Genomic DNA, 22,853 nt, shown 5'->3' on the forward strand with positions numbered 1-22,853 from the left:
TTTCGAAGTTGGTTAAGGTTAGAGTTTGTCTTTAGAGCAGGGCGATAGACCACCAGCCCTGATTCCAAACTCTAACCTTAACCAACTTCGAAAGAGAGCAACTTCGAAAGAGTGCCTAAACTTAACCAGTTGGAAACAAGGCGGACAGTAATAAAATTAGCAATCAATCAATCAATCAATTCAATAATCCACGCTCACTTAAAACAGCGCACCTCCCAGCTGCTTCTATAGAAAGTAGGTTAAAAAATAAATAAATAAATAAAAATCTTATAGGGAAAATAACCCCCCCCCCTATATAGGGCAAAGAAAACATCTAGTTTCCCCTATAGGGCAAATACATTTTTTGTTGTTGTTTTACCTACTTTCTATAGAAGCATCTAAGAATGAAGTTCTATAGAAAGTAGGTTAAAAAAGAAAAGTTGGATGTGTTAGTTTGTTGAATGTCTAGTTGAAAGACAGTTGGATGTCTTAGTTTGTTGGATGTCTAGTTGAAAGACAGTTGGATGTCTTAGTTTGTTGGAGGCCTAGTTGAAAGACAGTTGGATGTCTTAGTTTGTTGGATGTCTTAGCTGAGAGACAGTTGGATGTCTTAGTTTGTTGGATGTCTTACTGAGAACAGTTGGATGCACTTCCGAGCTGCTTCCACATGGAGGCAACTTCTCTTAATTTTTTTTGGGAACTACTTTTTCTACTGGCGGATGGTTTTTTCAATAAATCTTCAATTAATGTGTGTTTATTGTATAGCAATAAGGTTGGATGAATGCGCCAGTTGTATAAAAGCCATTACACCACGTGCAGTCGTGGGTTGTGAGAATTAGACCATGCCTAGGGGGGTCTAACGACCACCCCTAGGCATGGTCTAATTCTCACAACCCACTCCTGCGCGTGATGTAATTAAGCATTATACAACTGGCACATTCATCCAACCTTATTGCTATACAACCATCCGCCAGAAAAAGTTGTTCCCAAAAAAGAAAAAAAGAGAAGTTGCCTCCATGTGGAAGCAGCTCGGAAGTGCATCCAACTGTTCTCAGTAGGACATCCAACAAACTAACACATCCAACTGTCTCTCAACTAAGACATCCAACAAACTAAGACATCCAACTGTCTTTCAACTAGGCATCCAACAAACTAAGACATCCAACTTTTCTTTAGTTTTTAACCTACTTTCTATAGAACTTCATTCTTAGATGCTTCTATAGAAAGTAGGTAAAACAAATTTTAAATATAAGTTTTCTTTGCCCTATAAGGAAAAAAAAGTTTTTTTAAGGGGGGGTATTTGCCCTATAATAGTTTATTTTTTATTTAATTTTTTTAACCTACTTTCTATAGAAGCAGCTGGGGGGTGCGCTGTTTTAAGTGAGCGTAGGTTATTGAATTGATTGATTGAATGATTGCTAATTTTATTACTGTCCGCCTTGTTTCCAACTGGTTAAGTTTAGGCCCTCTTTCGAAGTTGCTCTCTTTTGAAGTTGGTTAAGGTTAGAGTTTGGAATCAGGGCTGGTGGTCTATCGCCCTGCTCTAAAGACAAACGCTAACCTTAACCAACTTCGAAAGAGAGTGACTTCGAAAGAGTGCCTAAACTTAACCAGTTGGAAACAAGGCGGACAGTAATAAAATTAGCTGTTTCCAACTGGTTAAGTTTAGGCACTCTTTCGAAGTCGCTCTCTTTCGAAGTTGGTTAAGGTTAGAGTTTGGAATCAGGGCTGGTGGTCTATTGCCCTGCTCTAAAGACAAACTCTAACCTTAACCAACTTCGAAAGAGTGCCTAAACTTAACCAGTTGGAAACAAGGCGGACAGTAATAAAATTAGCAATCAATCAATCAATCAATTCAATAGTCCACACTAGGGTGACCAGGTCAAAATGGTTCAGTCGCAGGACAGCAGCACTGCTTTTGCGGGACAATGTGGGACACGTAGGGGGGGGGGGGGGGGGGAGTATTTAAATATTTTTTTTATTGCTAATTAAAATTAAATAAATGTATTTATTATTTAAATGCCTTTATTTCATATTCGACGCAGACGGTAGGCTATATATAGCTCATTTTGTTATTAATCTTATTAAACTCACATCCGGTTTTGGGGATATTAGCCTCCGGATTCTATTGCCCCCTTCCCTCTGGACAGTGTCCCGGCGATACTCCCCGTGTATTCTGTTATTATAACAAACCGACCCTCTGATTCAGTTCTCAATAATAGTCGGGCCGGGGCGCCCCAGTGGCGAACCACATAGCGCGCTCAGCCGCGACACGGCCGACCCGGGTTCGACTCCCGAACCCGTCGTTATTTGCCGAATGTCTTCCCCCCACTCTGTCTCCCATTCCTCATCTGTCTCTCCCTACTGGACTGCCCAGTAGAAATAAAGCGATAAAACGCCAAAAAATAAATATTTAAAAAAATAATAATAGTCGGGCCAGACTTGCTGAAGAGGCGCTCCTCTGAACAACTATACGTGACGTCCCCCTCTCCTCCATGGGTGATCGAGGAAGCTCCTGTGGCAGATCCTGCATTCTACCTTTTGGGGATCATCTGAAACGGATCTCAGCCACGTATACTTCTTGTCCCAGTCTCTGTTATATGAGCAAAGTCTCTTTTTTTTGCCTCCATTTCCTTGTTTTTCTTAGCTAAACAACTTGTATCAGTAATATTGGCGCTCTTTCTTCTGACTACTTGAGTGACTGACGTCACACACACAGCTGCCCCGGCCTCGCTCGGACAGGTGACAGGCAGCGCGACTCGCGAGATGCATCCAGCTGCAGGACCACAGCACCGACACTCTCAGGACCGCGACACTTTGCGGACCCACACTCTCCAGACCCTCGCTCCCATTCAGGCTTGCAGTGCTCGTATCACTCGGTATCACGCTGTGATACCTCACTCACTGAGGCTGAAGTACGCGCAATCGCGCACGGAAATGTTCGCGCGTGTACGCGCAGTCACTCACACAAAAATCCGCTGTTCCCATTCGTTGTAACTAAGTGCCGGCTCGGCGCGGCCACCGTTTTTACATAACAAAAGCACAGGTAGAGTCAGTGTCTCCAACCACGTCCGCGAGTAGTCGTTATAAACGGATCATTTTGACAACAACAGTATCATTCATGTTGAACTTGTTAATCTACCGTGGATGCACTCCGAAATACTGGCCGCTATGAAAACCAGAGACAAAAAATGCTCTGAGTTTCGTAAAAGTCAGTCAAAGCTTACTAAAAGCACGAGCAGTGAACTCCAAGCCCACGTGACTGAACTCAAACTAGAAAGAAACAGACTAAGAAACGACGTAAACTCCATGATCAAAACTGCAAAAAAGAATTTCATCAATGACAAAACTGAGGAAAACAAAAACAAACCACGTGAACTTTGGAAATTACTCAATAATCAACTAGGATGCAGTAAAAAACTTAAAACCAGATTCTCAAACATAAACATAAAAACGGACAACACGCTCATCACAGACAAGCTGGATGTAGCCAATTACTTAAACATTTTCTTCACAAACATAGCCACAACACTGGTAAACAAACTACCCTCCCACTCAGGGCTTTATGGGGTAGAACACATAGTAGCTTACTACAAAAACCTAGGGGTCCGCAAGGACGACTTCAAGCTGGAAATGGTAACAACAGATGAGGTACTCAATAAACTGAGCGCCCTCCAACCTAACAAGGCCACTGGCCATGACAACATCCCCTCCAAATTCCTCAGAGACTCAGCAGCCGCCATCACACCAATCATCACACACATAATAAACCTCTCCGTAAAACAGGGACACGTCCCCAAGGACTTCAAAATTGCGAGGGTGACCCCTCTGCACAAAAAGGGCAGCAAATTAGACCCAGGCAACTACCGCCCTGTTTCTATTCTCACCTCCATCTCGAAAGTCATGGAAAAAATAGTCTACGAACAGGTCGAAAAGTACCTAGCGGAAAAAAATCTAATCTACGAATTCCAATCTGGCTTCAGAACATCCCACTCCACTGACACATGCCTTCTCTATTTGAATGACCACATCAAACAAGAGGTGGACGCAGGCAAATACTGCGGCATGGTCATGCTGGACCTACAAAAGGCCTTTGACACGGTCAATCACTCCATTCTGATTGACAAGCTAAAAGCAATTGGTTTTGATAGTCTATCAGTGAGCTGGATGCAATCCTACCTTGAGGGGAGGGAACAGATGGTGGAGGTAAACGGTACCCTATCCCCCCCCCTCACAGTGAGCTGTGGTGTTCCACAAGGAAGCATACTAGGACCGCTACTGTTCCTAATTTATGCAAATGACATGTCGTCAGCTTGTGACTGCAACTTGTTCCTGTTTGCGGACGACTCAGCCCTGCTGGTCTCTGACAAGAACAAGTTACAGGTTGAAAAAACCCTCAGCTCGGAACTAGGCAGAATCTGCATATGGCTCGCTGATAACAAACTATCATTACACATGGGCAAAACAGAGTCCATTCTCTTCGGTTCAAATAACAAACTCAGCAAGACAAACGGCTTCTCAGTTACAGTGGGTGACAATATTGTCACAAGGAAAGATGAAATTACCTACCTGGGTTCCATCCTAGAGGCTAATCTCTCCTGTGACAAAATGGCATCCAATGTAATAAAAAAAGTCAACCAAAGAACTCGATTCTTGTACCGGATCTCCTCTCTGGTAAACAAGAACACCCTGAAGACTCTGGCAGGAGCACTCATTCAGGGGTACTACGACTATGCTTGCACCTCATGGTACCAAAGCACCTCAAAGGCGCTAAAAACAAAATTACAAACATCTCAAAACAAACTGGTCAGACTACTGCTTGACCTTACTCCTAGAACCCACCTCACCCCTGCCCACTTTGACAACCTAGGATGGCTTAGAGTAGACGACAGAGTACAACAACTTGCAATGGGCCTGGTCTACAAGATACACTACACGACCAAGGTACCCATGTACATGTCAAAATACTTCCCAAAGGTCAGTGAATACCACGATCACAACACCAGAGGGAGCTCCACAAATCATGTTAAACCCAGATTCGGCTCAAATAAGGGACTAAACACGTTTCGCAATTATGCCACATCAATGTGGAACGCCCTACCCAAAGCTGTAAAGGAATGTGGATCACTACCCACTTTCAAAACCTCTCTCAAGGGACACCTACGGGAGACTGCAATTCAACACTGGCCCCTGTAAATATCCTAACCCAACCCCCTCCAATGTACAGTCATTTACCTAGTATGGTTTTGTCAATAGTTCAATGTACAATTGTGTTTGTTTGTACAGTGTCCCCCCCCCCCCCCCTCAATGTACAGTGTTACTTGTTTATACAGTGTGCCCCCCGCCCCCCCCCCCCCCAACCACCTCCAATGTAAATTACCCAGTATGGTTGTCAATATCCCAATGTACCCAACCCCCCCCACCCAACCTCCTCCAATGTACAGTTTCTACGTCAAATGTATATACTCCCTTTTCTTGACTCCTTCTGTATCACAAACAGTACTGTATTTGCAAATCTGGTATGTCATAAATGTATAGATGTAGCAGTACTGACTATCTGTATGTCATATATGTCATATATGTCTATATGAATTGAAAATGGGGGACCCTGATGGAAACAAGACAAACGTCTTTCTCAGGTCTGCATCCCCTTAACAATTGTATGTATTGAGCCGTACTGTATTGTACCCATTCTGCAATCTGTTAAATAAAGTTTTCATTCATTCATTCATTCACCTGCAACGCAACATGCCACCGCCGTCCACCAAGAGAAGAAAGATGCCGCAGCAGCTCGCCCAAAGCAAACTCAGTTTCGCTTTACCTCCAAAGCCTCCGAGTCCACTGAGTCCAGCAGTCCTCTTGCCACTCCAGTACAAGTTCAACAAGGCAAGTAGTAACGCATTTAAAATAGCTTTTCTTTTTTTCTTTATTTATCCAGATTGACTAAGCTATAGGCTATTTGCCTGTTTGTTTATTATCTTGAAATAAATAATCGTGGCACAGTCACTGGTTCTGTGGTTCATGAATCATGAGATTGAGACATGACAAATGCGTGTTTTGTTTACAGAGTCAAGAAATAATCATGTTTTAATTCAATGTGATCACTGATTAATATTGTATTGACAAAATGCAGATATATTCTTACAAAGAAATGTATTTGCCACGCAATCACATTGGAAGAATAATCATTCAGTAATGATTTGCCTTGCTATTGATTGAAAAATGTATTAACAGATTGCAGAATGGGTACATACAACAAGATACAAAGCATTCAGTTGACTAATTGTATATGTTCTAATGTTCTCTGTTTTGAAACAAATAATGTAAGTGATTGATTGAAACGTTTATTAACAGATTGCAGAATGGTACAGTAGCCTACAGTACAGCTCAATACACACAATTGTTAAGGGGATGCAGACCAGAGAAAGACTTTCGTCTTGTTTACATCAGGGTCCCCCATTTTCAATTCATCATATGACATACACAACATACAGATAGACAGTACTGCTACACCTACATCTATACATTTATGACATACCAGATTTGCAAATACAGTACTGTTTGATACAAAAAGTGTCCAGAAAAAGTGTATATACATTTGACGTAGAAACTGTACATTGGAGGTTGGGTGGGTGGGTGGATGGATGGGGGGCTGTACATTGGAGGTGGGGGGGGGGGGGACACACTGTACATTGGAATACTGACAAAGCCATACTTGGTAATTTACTGTTTTTTGAGTGTTTTTGAAAGTGGGTAGTGGTTCACATTCCTTTACAGCTTTGGGTAGAGCGTTCCACATTGAATCCCTGATTCCCTGCCCCCCCTTATCAAGTTTGGTGTGAACGATGGGCTGTGTCTGTGATTGCCATGGAATGCCATTCCATCCATAGAGGCCATTAGTGACAGTGTCATTGTCTTTCATATGCTGGGAATGATGTTCTCTGCAGACCAGAGAAAGACTTTCGTCTTGTTTACATCAGTAACATAACATCATAACATACACCAGATAGACAGTCTTGCTCTCTTAATATGCTGGTTAAATCGGCTGTCTTTAACCTGAATTAGCAAACAAGATACAAAGCATTCAGTTGACTAATTGTATATGTTCTAATGTTCTCTGTTTTGTTTATTCATCAACAGGACCATGAAACGGTGCCCACCACTTGTACAAAAAGTACCCTGCCACCATCACTGAATGAAACGAATAATGTAAGTGATTGATTGAAACGTTTATTAACAGATTGCAGAATGGTACAGTAGCCTACAGTACAGCTCAATACACACAATTGTTAAGGGGATGCAGACCAGAGAAAGACTTTCGTCTTGTTTACATCAGGGTCCCCCATTTTCAATTCATCATATGACATACACAACATACAGATAGACAGTACTGCTACACCTACATCTATACATTTATGACATACCAGATTTGCAAATACAGTACTGTTTGATACAAAAAGTGTCCAGAAAAAGTGTATATACATTTGACGTAGAAACTGTACATTGGAGGTTGGGTGGGTGGATGGATGGGGGGCTGTACATTGGAGGTGGGGGGGGGGGACACACACTGTACATTGGAATACTGACAAAGCCATACTTGGTAATTTACTGTTTTTTGAGTGTTTTTGAAAGTGGGTAGTGGTTCACATTCCTTTACAGCTTTGGGTAGAGCGTTCCACATTGAATCCCTGATTCCCTGCCCCCCCTTATCAAGTTTGGTGTGAACGATGGGCTGTGTCTGTGATTGCCATGGAATGCCATTCTATCCATAGAGGCCATTAGTGACAGTGTCATTGTCTTTCATATGCTGGGAATGATGTTCTCATGTTTTTTTCTGTCTTTGTTGTTTTTTCAGCAGGGAGATGGAATTGTTCAACCTGATTCCAGTACATCCTCACCGATACCTGACCTATGGTCAGACAAGATGTGGGAAGAAAAACAGGCCAACTACCCGTGGCTGGATTGTAAAGATGGGAAGTTCGGCTGTAAAGTGTGCTCAGCCGCAGACGCTCAGAAAAGCAGAGGTCAACGATTTGCAGCAGAATGGACTAACTACGAGATCACACACAGTGGAACAAAAAAATCTGCTATGCTGATGAGTCTCAGGAGAAAGGTGTGGATCCACAACAGCTCGAATGCGCATGTCCAAGCAGTACGTATTCTCAATGACGCAAAAAAACAGAGAATTGAGAAATCCACTGACACCATGCTCGTATCAGAACTGACGGCTACAAATAATGTTTTCCATTCTGTGTACTATTTAGCAGAGGGGGACAAGCCGTTTTCAGATAGTGTTGGTCTGCTGGCTTTAATAGGGAGAACTGGGTCTGACACTGGCTACAGCTTGCACTCAAGAGAGAGTGCAGCAAACATCACCACGCATATAGGTACAGAAATGCGCAAAAAAATTTGCAAACAAATCCAATCCATAGAAGGTAAAATTTCAGTTCTGATTGATGAGTCAACTACCCATGCAGCTAAAACTACACTGATTGTGTACCTCAAAATAGAAGTTTTCAAGCACCTGGACCCACAGTTCTTATTTTTAGATCTGATTGAACTTCCCAACCAAAAAGCAGAAACGATTATGCACCATCTGTTGAAATGCCTCAGTGAACATGGCTTTGATGATGCATATTTGAAGAAGCACTTGGTTGCATTTGCAAGTGATGGAGCCAGTGTCATGTTGGGACGCAAAGCTGGTATAGCTGCAAAACTGACTGAACTGTATCCTAACATATTGACCTGGCATTGCTTAAATCACCGGCTGGAACTTGCTGTAGGTGACACAGTTAATGATATCACAGCTATGAACCATTTCCAGATCTTTATGGATAAATTGTATACTGTGTACAGTAGATCACCACTAAACAAAGAGCAACTGAACGAGTGTGCAGCCGGCCTGGAAAAACAAGTGAGAAAAATTGGCCGTTTGCTAGACACAAGATGGGTATCCAGTTCTTTCCGCACAGTGTCTGCAGTGTGGGATGGTTATGATGCACTTTGTGCTCACTTCAGCATGGCAATGACAGACAGGGGACGACAGAGCGCTGATAGGAAAACATATGAAGGTCTATTCAGGAAAATGACTTCATATCAGTTTTTGCTAGATTTAGCACTGCTGTACGACACCCTAAGTGAGTTAAGCATTCTTTCAGAAGCTCTGCAAAACCGCCAAATGACACTAACCTCTGCAGACAAACGTATGAGGCGTTGCATTAAATTCATTGATGTAATGGGAGAAAAACAAGGCAACAAAGTCCTTGAAGCTGAAACTGCAATAAAAGCAGGTAAATTTGGCACAGTTGATCTGACAGACAGACCGAAAATTGTTTCCATCAACCGGAAACAGTTTATCAGAAGTCTGAGTGATAATCTAACTAATCGGTTGTTCACCACTGCATCTTTTAAGGGGTCATCATTAGTGGCACAGAAAGAGTCTGAAGCACAGTATGTTCAATTGCTTGCACAACTCCAAGTTGTTGAGTGTAAAAGCTGGCCAAAAGAAATGCCACTAGGATTTGGCGAGGTGGAAATAAGGCATCTGTGCAAAAGATTCAAGCTGCCCCTTAACAGTACTATTGATGGATTCAGGGACTTTGTTGAGAGCAATGGAGAAATGATACCCGGTGAGCTTATTCCTTTATTGAATTGCACAAAAGTAATTCCATGTAGCACTGCAGAATGTGAAAGGGGATTCAGTGCCATGAATCAAATTATCACCCCAACACGCACAAGGTTAATGATTTCACGGGTAGCATCTTTGATGTTCATTAAGATCAACGGGCCACCTCCAGAGATCTGGGATTCAACAACATATGTTGCAACTTGGCTGAGAGGCCATCGCTCAGCTGAGGACAAGAGAACGAGGATAGCAAAACCAAATCATAGGCCCAGCACCCTATGGTGGGGGCTTGCTTGACTGATTGTATGGTAACTCAGTTACTTCTAGTCTGCATCGAACATTGTACATATGTCTATACTGAACACTGGGACCTCTATTTTTACTTCTTTTTACATGCTACTTTATTTTATTTCATACTTATCTTCTCTAGCACAGTCTCTGGAGCGTAACAGTAAGAAGCATTTTGTATAAAAGTATTCTGTACTTCTGTATGACAACTATTAAAGAAACTTGAAACTGTTTTGAAACCACTGTTGTGAAACAAATTACATTGAACAAATTTAAGTGATGTGTACTTTTTCCCCTTCTCAAAATAAAGAACCAAGTAAACACAAGTTGTCTGATTATTTTAAGTTTGCTTTTGTATCAATACATTTAAAACATTGTTTGTTTTTCAACCATATCTGTTGACAATATAGGCAACATCCTGCTACCTTTTTCAGCTTCTCTATTTCAAGAAAAAAAAAAAAAAAAAAAAAACTGTGCATGCGCGCGCGCGTGCACATGCACGTGGAGCGTTTGACCTACTGTCAATTTACCACTGCACCACTGCTCCCATTGGCTGATTTGGGTCACGTGACCGTCCCACTCCAATTCAGCCATTGGGTGGGACGGTCACGTGACCCAAATCAGCCAATGGGAGCGAGGGTCTGGAGAGTGTGGGTCCGCAAAGTGTCGCGGTCCTGAGTGTGTCTGTGCTGTGGTCCTGCAGCTGGATACTATTGCTCGGCTGCACAATGCATTGGTTTGTGACGTCGCCCGATTTTTTTATTTTAAATATAAGAGGGTATTGGAACGAGGCATTAAATTAACAACATTTAAAACATTTTTTTAAATAATAATCTTTGAAAGATAAAAAAAATAAAAATAAAAAATATTTATTTTTATTTTATTTTTAATTTTTTTATCTTTGAATTGCGGGACATTGTTTTGTTGTAGCGGGACACGGGACAAACGTCCCAATATTGGGACTGTCCCGCGGGACAGGTGGGCACCCTAGTCCACACTCACTTAAAACAGCGCACCTCCCACCTGCTTCTATAGAAAGTAGGTAAAACATTTTATAAAAAAAATTGCAATTAATCAATCAATCAATTTGCGCAATTTTTATTTTGTTCCACAATGACTCATGACCCATCAATTACATCATCCAACATTGTTTAAGAAACTAAGACATTCGCCGTGACAGAATCGTTTTTCATTTAGTCTTTATGACCCTATCACCATATCCTTTCGTAATGTTACAGTCCGGCTTGTCCGCCATCTTGCTTTCACTTAAAAACTTGCATGGCGGAGTGATAGTAATGCGGTTGTGGGCGGGTCCTGGGACCAAGAGCGTTGGGTTATGACCAGGCTTGCGTTGTTAATATGGACTGAGCCGGCACGCAGGATAATGACGCCGCGCGCACGGGCGCGCGCACGCGCGGCCCCGCGCGCATGCGCATATGTTCCCTCGCACACATAATAATAATAATACACTTTGTTTGTATAGCCTTTCATACAGAAACTGCAGCTCAAAGTGCTTCACAACAGAAGAAAGACAGGCATAAAATGAGCACATAAAGTGCAGACATATAAAATCAGTTTTTCACATTAGGATCTAACATCCCAACAGGCAACCTTGTTTATGGTTTGATTCAGTTTTAATATAAATAATAAAAATAAAGAGAAGATTAATTAATTATCTACTCAGTCCCAAAGTTTGTGATGTAAATATGGAATGTCCCAAGTTGCTGCTGTTTACAGAGTGTATTGTTGTCCAAAGGTGAATGATGGTGAATGAAGGGTTAAATCAAAACAGTTGTCAATTCCAAACGGTGAGACACGTCCTCATACATCATTCACCTTTGGACAACAATACACTCTGTAAACAGCAGCAACTTGGGACATTCCATATTTACATCACAAAGAGTCCAGGGCCCCGTTTCATGTACCTGGATAACTGAGTTAGCCGGATAACTTTAGCTGGATAACTGGGTTAGCCGGACTTTCCGGTTTCATATACGTGGATTTTCCAGATCACCATGCCAACAGATCCAAAAGTTTGAGCCTGCTCGAAAGCAGAGTTCAAGTTCAAGTTAGCCTGAACTATCGCCACGCCCCCGCAAAGAAGTGACAGCCCGTTTCCTGAAACTATTCCCACAGTCTACGATCTGCATTATACCATTCTGAATTACGTTTTTGTGCTCCATTCTTCCAGAGGGGGCTTTTGAAATGTAAAATAGACCCAAAATGCTGATATTAAATTCACTTTGTCCTAAATAATGCACGTTATATATACCGTGGCGACGGTGGCGCTCGCTCGTGCGACGTACACATGATGTGGTTATTTTAATTGTAACTGGGATTAAGATGTCTGATGAGATGCGCTGTTTGACGGATTTGAGAAATTGAATGAGCCGTTGACGTCACATGAATGAATGAGGATAAAGAAATAAAACTTCATTCGAAATAAGGGATATTCTAAACACGGGTCTCTCGTTCATTAATGTATAAACAATGAATCTATCCCATCTGGCACAGTGGCCCAGCGGTAGCGCTCAAGTCTGCCAACCTAGCGATCCGGGTTCAAATCCCGGTGTTTCCAATATGATTTTTTTGAATATAATATTAATGATTATACGCCAAAGTAGCCTGGTTTTAAGTTAAAATATTATAAATCTACATGCATTGAGGATGTCATTCTTTATATAGCTCTCAACGTGCACCAAATTGAATTATTCCTATATTGCAAAAAGAAGAACCCCGGTCTTGAACCCGGGTCGTCCGTGTGGAAGTCAAAAGAACAACCCGTTGGACCACATTGGAGATAAGTTAAACATTGACTATACATCAATCAATGGGCAAGAAAGCCGTCTCGTAATTCTGTATAACAGTTAACTAGTTATTTTCGCTAGCAAGATCTCATTTGATTATTCAATCCAGCAGGCAAGTTTAAAGAAATATAATCTGATTGATTGAGGTAATGAGGGACTTAGAATTAGCCTATAGATAACGCATTTAACTTGTCGGCGAGGCGATTGAGCCTATTGCAATCTGTCAATAAAGTCTTAAATCAATTAATCAATCAATGCCGTTGAGAATCAGGGTCTCTGCCATCGATACGTGCTGGCTTTCCACCTAAAACGGGAGCGCGCATCTAGCCTGACTTGAGCCTGACTCTCAAGTCTGGCTTGAGTTAACGAGACTGAATCCTCCTTTGTGAAACAGGAAAATCCCGGCTTTGAACATCGGGTTAACTGAAGCTGGATAATGGACATGTTGATCGACTTAGTTGAACCACGTACATGAAACAGGGCCCAGACGTGGTTGAAGACACCGGCCTAGCGGCTATTGTTATGATAATGCGAGGTAGCGCCGGGAGGCAGGTAAACAGACGAGCCGAGTCGAGCGCAGCGCGTTCTTGAGTGCACGCGCATGCGCGCACAACCATGCATGTGCGTGCACGCGCTTCTGCTCAAATCTTTAATACTCAGTGAGCTTGCACACCGTGCTACCCCGTCCCATGAACAACGCATGCCTGGGCCCCGTTTCATGTACCTGGATAACTGAGTTAGCCGGATAACTTTAGCTGGATAACTGGGTTAGCCGGACTTTCCGATTTCATGTACGTGGATTTTCCAGATCACCATGCCAACAGATCCAAAAGTTTGAGCCTGCTCGAAAGCAGAGTTCAAGTTCAAGTTAGCCTGAACTATCGCCACGCCCCCGCAAAGAAGTGACAGCCCGTTTCCTGAAACTATTCCCACAGTCTACGATCTGCATTATACCATTCTGAATTACGTTTTTGTGCTCCATTCTTCCAGAGGGGGCTTTTGAAATGTAAAATAGACCCAAAATGCTGATATTAAATTCACTTTGTCCTAAATAATGCACGTTATATATACCGTGGCGACGGTGGCGCTCGCTCGTGCGATGTACACATGATGTGGTTATTTTAATTGTAACTGGGATTAAGATGTCTGATGAGATGCGCTGTTTGACGGATTTGAGAAATTGAATGAGCCGTTGACGTCACATTAATGAATGAGGATAAAGAGATAAACTTCATTCAAAACAAAGGATATTCTAAACACGGGTCTCTCGTTCATTAATGTATAAACAATGAATTTATCCTATCTGGCCCAGTGGCCCAGCGGTAGTGCTCAAGCCTGCCAATCCAGCGACCGGGGTTCAAATCCCGGTGTTTCCAATATGATTTTTTTGAATATAATATTAATGATTATACGCCAAAGTAGCCTGGTTTTAAGTTAAAATATTATAAATCTACATGCATTGAGGATGTCATTCTTTATATAGCTCTCAACATGCACCAAATTGAATTATTCCTATATTGCAAAAAGAAGGAAAAGACTAGGGTCTTGAACCCTGGTCGTCCGTGTGAAAGTCAAAAGAAGAACCCGTTACACCACAGAGAAGATAAGTAAAAGATTGACTATACATCAATCAATGGGTAAGAGAGCCGTATCGTAATTCTGTATAACAGTTAACTAATAACTTTCGCTAGCAAGATCTCATTTGATTATTCAATCCAGCAGGCAAGTTTAAAGAAATATAATCTGATTGATTGAGGTAATGAGGGACTTAGAATTAGCCTATAGATAACGCATTTAACTTGTCGGCGAGGCGATTGAGCCGTATTGCAATCTGTCAATAAAGTCTTAAATCAATTAATCAATCAATGCCGTTGAGAATCAGGATCTCTGCCATCGATACGTGCTGGCTTTTCACCTAAAACGGCCACGCGCATTTAGCCTGACTCGCAAGTCTGGCTTGAGTTAACGAGACTGAATCCACCTTTGTGAAACAGGAAAATCCCGGCTTCGAACATCGGGTTAACTGAAGCTGGATAATGGACATCTTGATCGACTTAGTTGAACCACGTACATGAAACAGGGCCCTGGTTATGACAAATACCCACGTGTAAGTTGACTGTTTCAGCCAATCAGAATCGAGAAATTTGCATGCCGTTGTATAATTACCCTTTAATTCTCCTTTCTTAATGGAGAATTATCAGTGGTTCAGGTATCTTACTGGGTGTATTTACCCTTTAATTCTCCCTTCTTATAGGAGAAATATCAGTGGTTCAGGTATCTTACTGGGTGTATTTACCCTTTAATTCTCCCTTCTTATAGGAGAAATATCAGTACCCATATATCAAATCAAATCAAATACAAAATACAATATCAAAATAACAAAAGGTGAACGGGGTCGAAGCCCTTGGAAGTCCTTGTATTCTCGTTCAATCAGTTCGTGTCATAGAAAAGGATATGGTCCTTGGAAGTTCTTATGACTCAAGTTCAATCAGTTCAATCCTACCGGACTGTTGAGGCAACAGGAGTTGAGCAACAGGGGTATTCAAATCAGGCCGGCATTAGCCTTGATCTATATCAGAGGTTCAGTGGGTTGGCTCGCCATCTTGTATCGGTCCGGCACACTGCCTCGTCCCGCGTGGGCACACGTGGTGATGAATGGTGGTCGGCCGGGACTCCTGGAACTGCTCCCAGGGTGGAGCGGGGTGCTAGAAAAACCTGGCCTGCGTCAAGCAGGTATTCAGAAAATAAAAGCTATTTACCATCTTTTATCGCTTCATCATCTTTTCATTGCTTTCAGAATGAATAATCAATCAGGCTACTCTTAGCTATGCTAAGCTAAATTAGGCTACCTTATCACAGCACGTGGGTATGTCCGTCTGTCCCATGCTAAGTTAGGCTAAAGTGTGTTAGCATATGGGACATTCTTCACGTTCCATATTAAACTCTCAAAAACAGTCAAAATGTATATAGACCATGTTCTTATCGTACAGCATATCAATACAATTATAAGTACTTCTGAAATGGTTTCTTTCTAGTTTTCATTTAACCAAATTGAGCTTGAAGCTTCGCTAGCATGACTCAGGATGACATTATTAGCTTATAGCATTGAGCTAACGATTTTGTACATTCGACAAATGGACAGCACAATATTGATGAAACTCACCAAAACCGCAGGCTACTTTAACTGCAACACTTCTTCGGTTTTGTAACTGGGGGAATCTTTTATAACTGTTTGACAACTGTTTTGTAGTGGAATTTCATCTCGGTATCCAGCAACATTTAGCTGTGGCTATCTCCGTCAATCTAGAATCTCATCTGGCGTAGTGCAAGACTCACACGACCGTAAAGCAAGGCGTGGCTGTCGTGACATCTATCTACCTCATTAAGTAATTTAAAGGGCAGTGCAGCAATTCAAAGGATTTGGTCAAAGTTGCTAATCTCATACGCATATACATATGACCCAATAATATTAACTACTTATGTTCTTACATAATAGCATTAACTATTTATGTTCTTATTCAATGGCATTAACTATTTATGTCCCTATGACTAAATATTTATGAATCTGAAACCTGGGTTACACTTAGTCGTGTAGTGTATCTTGTAGACCAGGCCCATTGCAAGTTGCTGTACTCTGTCGTCTACTCTAAGCCATACTAGGTAGTCAAAGTGGGCAGGGGTGAGGTGGGTTCTAGGAGTAAGGTCAAGTAGTAGTCTGACCAGTTTGTTTTGTGATGTTTGTAATCTTGTTTTTAGCGCCTTTGAGGTGCTTTGGTACCATGAGGTGCAAGCATAGTCGTAGTACCCTTGAATGAGTGCTCCTGCCAGAGTCTTCAGGGTGTTCTTGTTTACCAGAGAGGAGATCCGGTACAAGAATCTAGTTAGTTGGTTGACTTTTTTGATTACATTGGATGCCATTTTGTCACAGGAAAGATTTGTCTCTAGGATGGAACCTAGGTGCCTGTACGTTAATGCCAAGCAAGCAGTGCAAAAATGCTTCCGCATTCGTCACCGCACGCTAGTGCGGTAAAGCGCCCTTCTTTTCAGACAAATGCTACCGTGCGTGCACCGGCGGCGGCGTGCTCGCTCAGGTGCGTGCGTGCGCCGGCGTGCTCGCGCGAGGTGCCCGCGCATGCGCATGAGATCCCGCCTTGGTTGGAGCTCAATATATATAAGTCACCGCCTCTTATTCACTATCTGGCACTAGCTCAATTGGCAAGGACACATGGCTGTGGATCCTATGGCTTGTTTGCTGGCGAGTTCGAATCCCATCGAAAATATTTTTTAACGTGATTTTTTTTTAACGTGTATTCTTTCGCCGGTTAAGGTTAGGCATTGTTTCGGAGTTGGTTAAGGTTAGAACGGTTAAGTTTAGGCGCTGTTAAGGAGCTGGTTAAGGTTAGAGTTTGTCAAAGAGAATGGCAATATAATTTCTATGGTTAAGGTTAGGCATTGTTTCGGAGTTGGTTAAGGTTAGAACGGTTAAGTTTAGGCGTTGTTAAGGAGCTGGTTAAGGTTAGAGTTTGTCAAAGAGAATGGCAATAGACAGCCTATTTCCGCGCGACCTGGGCGCTGGGCGGCGGAAAATGAAAGGCGCATTACTGCATGCCACTACGGTAAGTTTTTGCACTGCTTGCTTGGCATAAAGCTACACGCAACCTAGGTATGTAATTTCATCTTTCCTTGTGACAATATTGTCACCCACTGTAACTGAGAAGCCGTCGGTCTTGCTGAGTTTGTTATTTGATCCGAAGAGAATGGACTCTGTTTTACCCAGGTGTAATAGTTTGTTATCAGCGAGCCAGGTGCAGATTCTGCCGAGTTCTGAGCTGAGGGTTTTTTCAACCTGTAACTTGTTCTTGTCAGAGACCAGCAGGGCTGAGTCGTCCGCGAACAAGAACAAGTTGCAGTCACAAGCTGACGACATGTCATTTGCATAAATTAGGAACAGTATGTATATTTCTCTCCCACCCACCCACCCCCTCCTAATGTACAGTCTCCTCCCCACCGTATGTATATATTCTCTCCCCACCGTATGTATATTTCTCTCCCACCCACCCACCCCCTCCTAATGTACAGTCTCCTCCCCATCATATGTATATACTCTCTGTCAGGATATATGGGTAACAGTACTGTATATTTGCATATCATATATGTGTAATGGTTGTGACAATGTCACCTTAAACTTCGATGCCCCGAGGGAGATTCGAACCCCGGTCTCCCACACCGCAGGCAGCAACACAGACCGCTATACCAAGAGGTGAATCCACTACTTCGCAACGTGTCTATCTGTCTTTGAGGATGTGAGTGAGTTTAACCCATACGTAGCACCGCTACTAACCCCAGCCCTTCTTGACTGCGCTTCACGATACCATCCGTTACATATGTCACAAATGTAACAGTACTATATACCTGTATGTCATGTATGTCCCTATGCCATAAATGTCATGATGTCATGTATGTTGTGTATGTCATAAATGTCACTATGAATTGAAAATGGGGGACCCTGATGTAAACAAGACAAACGTCTTTCTCTGGTCTGCATCCCCTTAACACTTTGAGAGCCACGCCGTGTTTTCCTTTTTACCCCCTTGAATGCCACGGTCCACTCCACTCCCAATGTTAACGTTAATATCGCCTAATCTTTTTTTTTTATCCACTTTTTCTCCCATTTTCTATATTTTCTCCCATCCCAATTTCGTATCATCCAATTCAACCCTCCCCTGTCACGGACGCTGTTTCTTGCCTCCCACAAGCCGGCTGCAATGTGGACTAAGTCATACATAGCACAAGTCCCCTCCGGTACTTGAGGTAACAGCAGTCGCATCTTTTCACCTGCGCAGCTCGATCTCTCAGTGGCGAGGAGTAACGCGTGGGAGGCTCACGCTGCCCCCGACACTTCCTGATTCTACTGCGCAGGCGCACCAACCGACCTGTAGGAGTCGCTGTCCACAACGCCCGATCCCCACCCATCAGTTTCCCACCCCCTAATACGGCCAATGTGTATTAGTACGGACGACCAGCTAAACTGAAAGCAAATGTGGAGCGCTGGGCTCGAACTGACGAGCCCAGCGTCTCCAGCATTTCGTGGCGAGCGCCTTGACCACTACGCCACGTAGCCGCCCTAATATCGCCTAATCTTATGTTTTAAATTATGGCTATGTGTCTAATCTGCCCGTCGCTTATCAAAGACTCATTTTCCAGTCAACATTGGCAAGGCAGATTGTATTTTTATCGCTTCATTTCCGTTTGATAGCATTTTGAAAATCACCCGTTTGTCGGCCTATTTATGAATCGTTTTCAAATAAACGCTAGATGATCGATAGTATATGTGTGCGCACGTTCGTGCCGCGCGCTGATAATAGCTGCTCTCATTTCCTGATCGCTTTTACAGTCAAAACAGCTATATCATCACATACTGTAAACGCTTATATCTCTGTGAAAACGAGTCTGATTATCCTAACACTGATAACATAGATTCCTTACCTGAGGTCAGATGGTATCCAAATGGTTTATTCCAATTTCCGATCGGCATTCGAAAAAAATCGATAAATGTATTGATCCATCGTGTGTACAGTATAACCTTATTCGCCGTGGCTCAGAGGCTCCAGAACAGTGGCGGCTCTACCACTAGGGGCGCTAGGGCGCCGACCCACCTGCTGGCCAGCTGCTGTTAAATCAGAGAACAAGACAATAAAACTTTTTCGTTTTTGTGTTTTATAGCCCTATAAATAATATAAACATGTTTAAAATTAATAATATTTACTCATTTTAAGTATGTTTGTATTTCCAATGCACAATATAACGTTATTATCTAAATTAAAAAAACATCGGTTTCATGGGCAGGAAGTGACGTTTTTTTTTTATTTTTTCGTATTTCTCGCCCGGGCAAGAAGCGACAGCGCTCTGCGTGCGCGTCACAGTTTGATCGCTGTCTCCGTCACAGCCGATCAGTGCATACGGCGTTGTGCGTTGAAATATGACTATTATGTTGGAATCCGAGCGCGATTTGAAGCGGTCTAGCCAGCAGCGTGTGAACTTCCGTGAAGAATTTCCATAGCCGCATTTCGCGGAGACGCTCTCTGATTGGCCGACGCGATGCCAGTTTTTTTCCATTGCCGCATTTCTCGGGTTGGTTAGAGAGAGAATGCAACTCAGTCGACTCGTCAACAACAACAGCAACTGTTACTACACTGAGCTTAGGCACTCTTTCAAAGTTGGTTAAGGTTAGAGTTTGTCTTAGAGCATGGCGATAGAACGCCAGGTAGTTTGCAGGCTGTTCGAGGCGGAAATGGACAAAGACACAGCTCTTGGCTAACTAACAACAAGCTATATTATGGAGGCAGTGTGGAGGGACATGTATGGACAATGGATGGACATCAACACAGGCTGGATGGACAATGCCATGGAGTGGATATACTTTATCAACAAGCCAACAACAAGGTAGATTAGCGATCTTAACTCTAGTTTAATACATGATACGTTGTCTACTGATGCTGCATAACGTTGTACTGCTAGCTGTTAGCTCCGTTAGCTTAGCTGGCCACTTAGTGCATGGAACGGAGTAACGTTAACGTTTAAACGTTATGTCGAGGTCATACAATATACTACAGTCGACATAAGGTTAACGTTACCCCGTTTCCATGAAGTGTTTAAATAGCAGCAATCTTGTTGAAAATGTAACTACTAAAATGCTCTCTGATGCTGCTGATGCATAATGAATGAATGGTGAGTTGTTTAAAATGACAACATACATGTGTTAATTATTTGATTTGATTGATCCGAGAGACAGAGAGATCGTCTATGTTTGAATGAATGAATGAATGAGAACTTTATTAACAGATTGCAGAATGGGTACAATACAGTACGGCTCAATACACACAATTGTTAAGGGGATGCAGACCAGAGAAAGACGTTTGTCTTGTTTACATCAGGGTCCCAGATTTTCGATTCATATCGATAGTTTAATAGCTAGCCTTGGCTCGTTTAACAATATGCAAAATATGTGTACAGCCCTGTACTCATACTGAAGTTATTCTTGGTATATAATAGGTCTGATTGTGTAACGAATCGATTCCACGTCGCGCTGTGTGTGAGAGAGAGAAGGAGAGAGGGAGAGATCTGCCTGTGTTTGTAGACGAGCGAGTTTTGTTTCTAACTTTTCTATTTATATATTGTGTTTCAAGTTGTGAATTAGAGTCTAGACTATACTTTATTTGACTGGTTGTGTGTTGTTGTAGTAACAGCTGAGCGACTCGTTCATAAGAGCCGATTCATTGCCGTGAGCGTGAGTCGAATCGCTCACGTCTTGCCATGAGTGTTGCGTGGTACTGTACTGTACAAAATATTTGGTATAGCGCCTCTAGTGGCGAATACCCACCGGCCGCCACTGCTCCAGAATGAACTCTGGTAGACCCCGGCAGCATCAGTGAGAAGTAAAATGTGGAGTCAGAAATCCGTTCTCCCATTCACTTTCATTGAGTCCATTCCAAAAGGGTGATTTACCATCTGGGAGACGATAGGGGGTGCTTTTTTCACATCTGATCGCCGGCGGTCCCTGGATCTCCAACGGTAGGCTCGCGTGATGCAATATGATTTCAGATCGCTAAAAAAAAAAAAAAAAACAGAGAATAGCCATGACGTGGCATTCAGCGGTCGGGTCGTAAACCCGAATAAAGCCGTGAGTGGCGCTCAAAGTGTTAAAGGAAAACTCCAACATTTTGGGAAATTAGCTTATTTAACATCTTCCCTGGAGTTAGACAAGAAGATACATACCTTTTTTGTCTCTGTGCGTGCATTAGGCTTAGGGAACAGCCGCTCCGTTAGCGTAGCTTCATCCCTGGAAGTGGGTCAGAGTTGTAGCCTGACATTCCCTACTGTAACTGAGGGGTACAATTCCCTGACTGTATTGTTAGATATGATATTTAATACCACTACCTCATGTACTTTAACTTCTGGCCATCCAGTACAAGATATAAGTATGATGAACACTTTCCCACCTGATGAAACGAATCCACACAAATGTACCAAATCGAAGGTTTAATACAGCAAAAGGTGTATACAACGATCACTTAATTACATTTATGATTTGAAATATGAAATATGCACTTTTATGGCAAATGAGTATTCGTAGGCAAATCAACATTGAATGTCCAATCTCTGGTCACGCAGGGAGTAAGCATACAACCTGGAATATTTAGGAAACGATAGCGATGGTACTTAAATGATTATAGCTGGATACACTAAGGGGGGGGGGGGGGTCCCGCTGGTTGTAAGACAGTAGGAGGGGGGGGTTAGAGAAGCCGCTGGCGGTATCCCATCTGGCCGACGGTGTCTTGGGAGAATCCAAAGTCTTGGACACGGTGCCCACAGAACCTCGGGCCGCAGACGAATACAGCTGGACCCTCTGTGGACGGTATCTGCCGGTCCACAACGGAGAGACGTGAGGCGACCTCACTGGTGTAGAGCGCCGTCTCACCTGGAGTCCTCTCCGGGGGGTAGTTCCAACACTCCGCAGTGTTGGCCTTTATCCATGGAATAATCAAAGCACACAAAGCATAATCCAAGCCGTGGAAGGCTCGCCGTCGTCCGGGTAGAGTAATCCAATATACAGGTCCAGTCGCTCTTGGCCCGGAGCTCCTCGGATGCAAGCACCACTAGGGGTCTGCCCAGCCTGGTTAAGCGTCCAGATAACGTCAGGAACGATGGGGGTACTGATAACTTTAGAACTCTAACCGAACGATGCACCATACATAAATAGACTATTATTAGCTTAATAGAATACGTCCAACTCGACGGTATAGTGCCAAACTATGACTATTCAACTATTAATCTACACGATATCTCAATGCCTATTCTGGGCCAAGTAGGCCTTACTACACCACACGTGCGTCGTGGGGAGGCTTTGCGTCTGTCACTCTGTTGGAGGGTAAAGAACTGGACTAAAAAGAAAGTTCTACTTTACTTGCGCCATATATATATGCGCTATGAACAAATAGTACCATTCGTATTTCGCCCGACATATTCCTGCGCGGAACCGGGGCTTGCCACGACATGTTAGGCGGCACGATTGAACTTGGACCTAGGGGTATGGCAACCTGGCGCCAGGTTCTCGTCCAATGGTAGAATGAAACTATTATGGGCTGTTTAGTAGA

The sequence above is a fragment of the Notolepis coatsorum genome (genome assembly GCF_963971535.1).
Source record: "Notolepis coatsorum genome assembly, chromosome: 8".
Taxonomy (NCBI): domain Eukaryota; kingdom Metazoa; phylum Chordata; class Actinopteri; order Aulopiformes; family Paralepididae; genus Notolepis; species Notolepis coatsorum.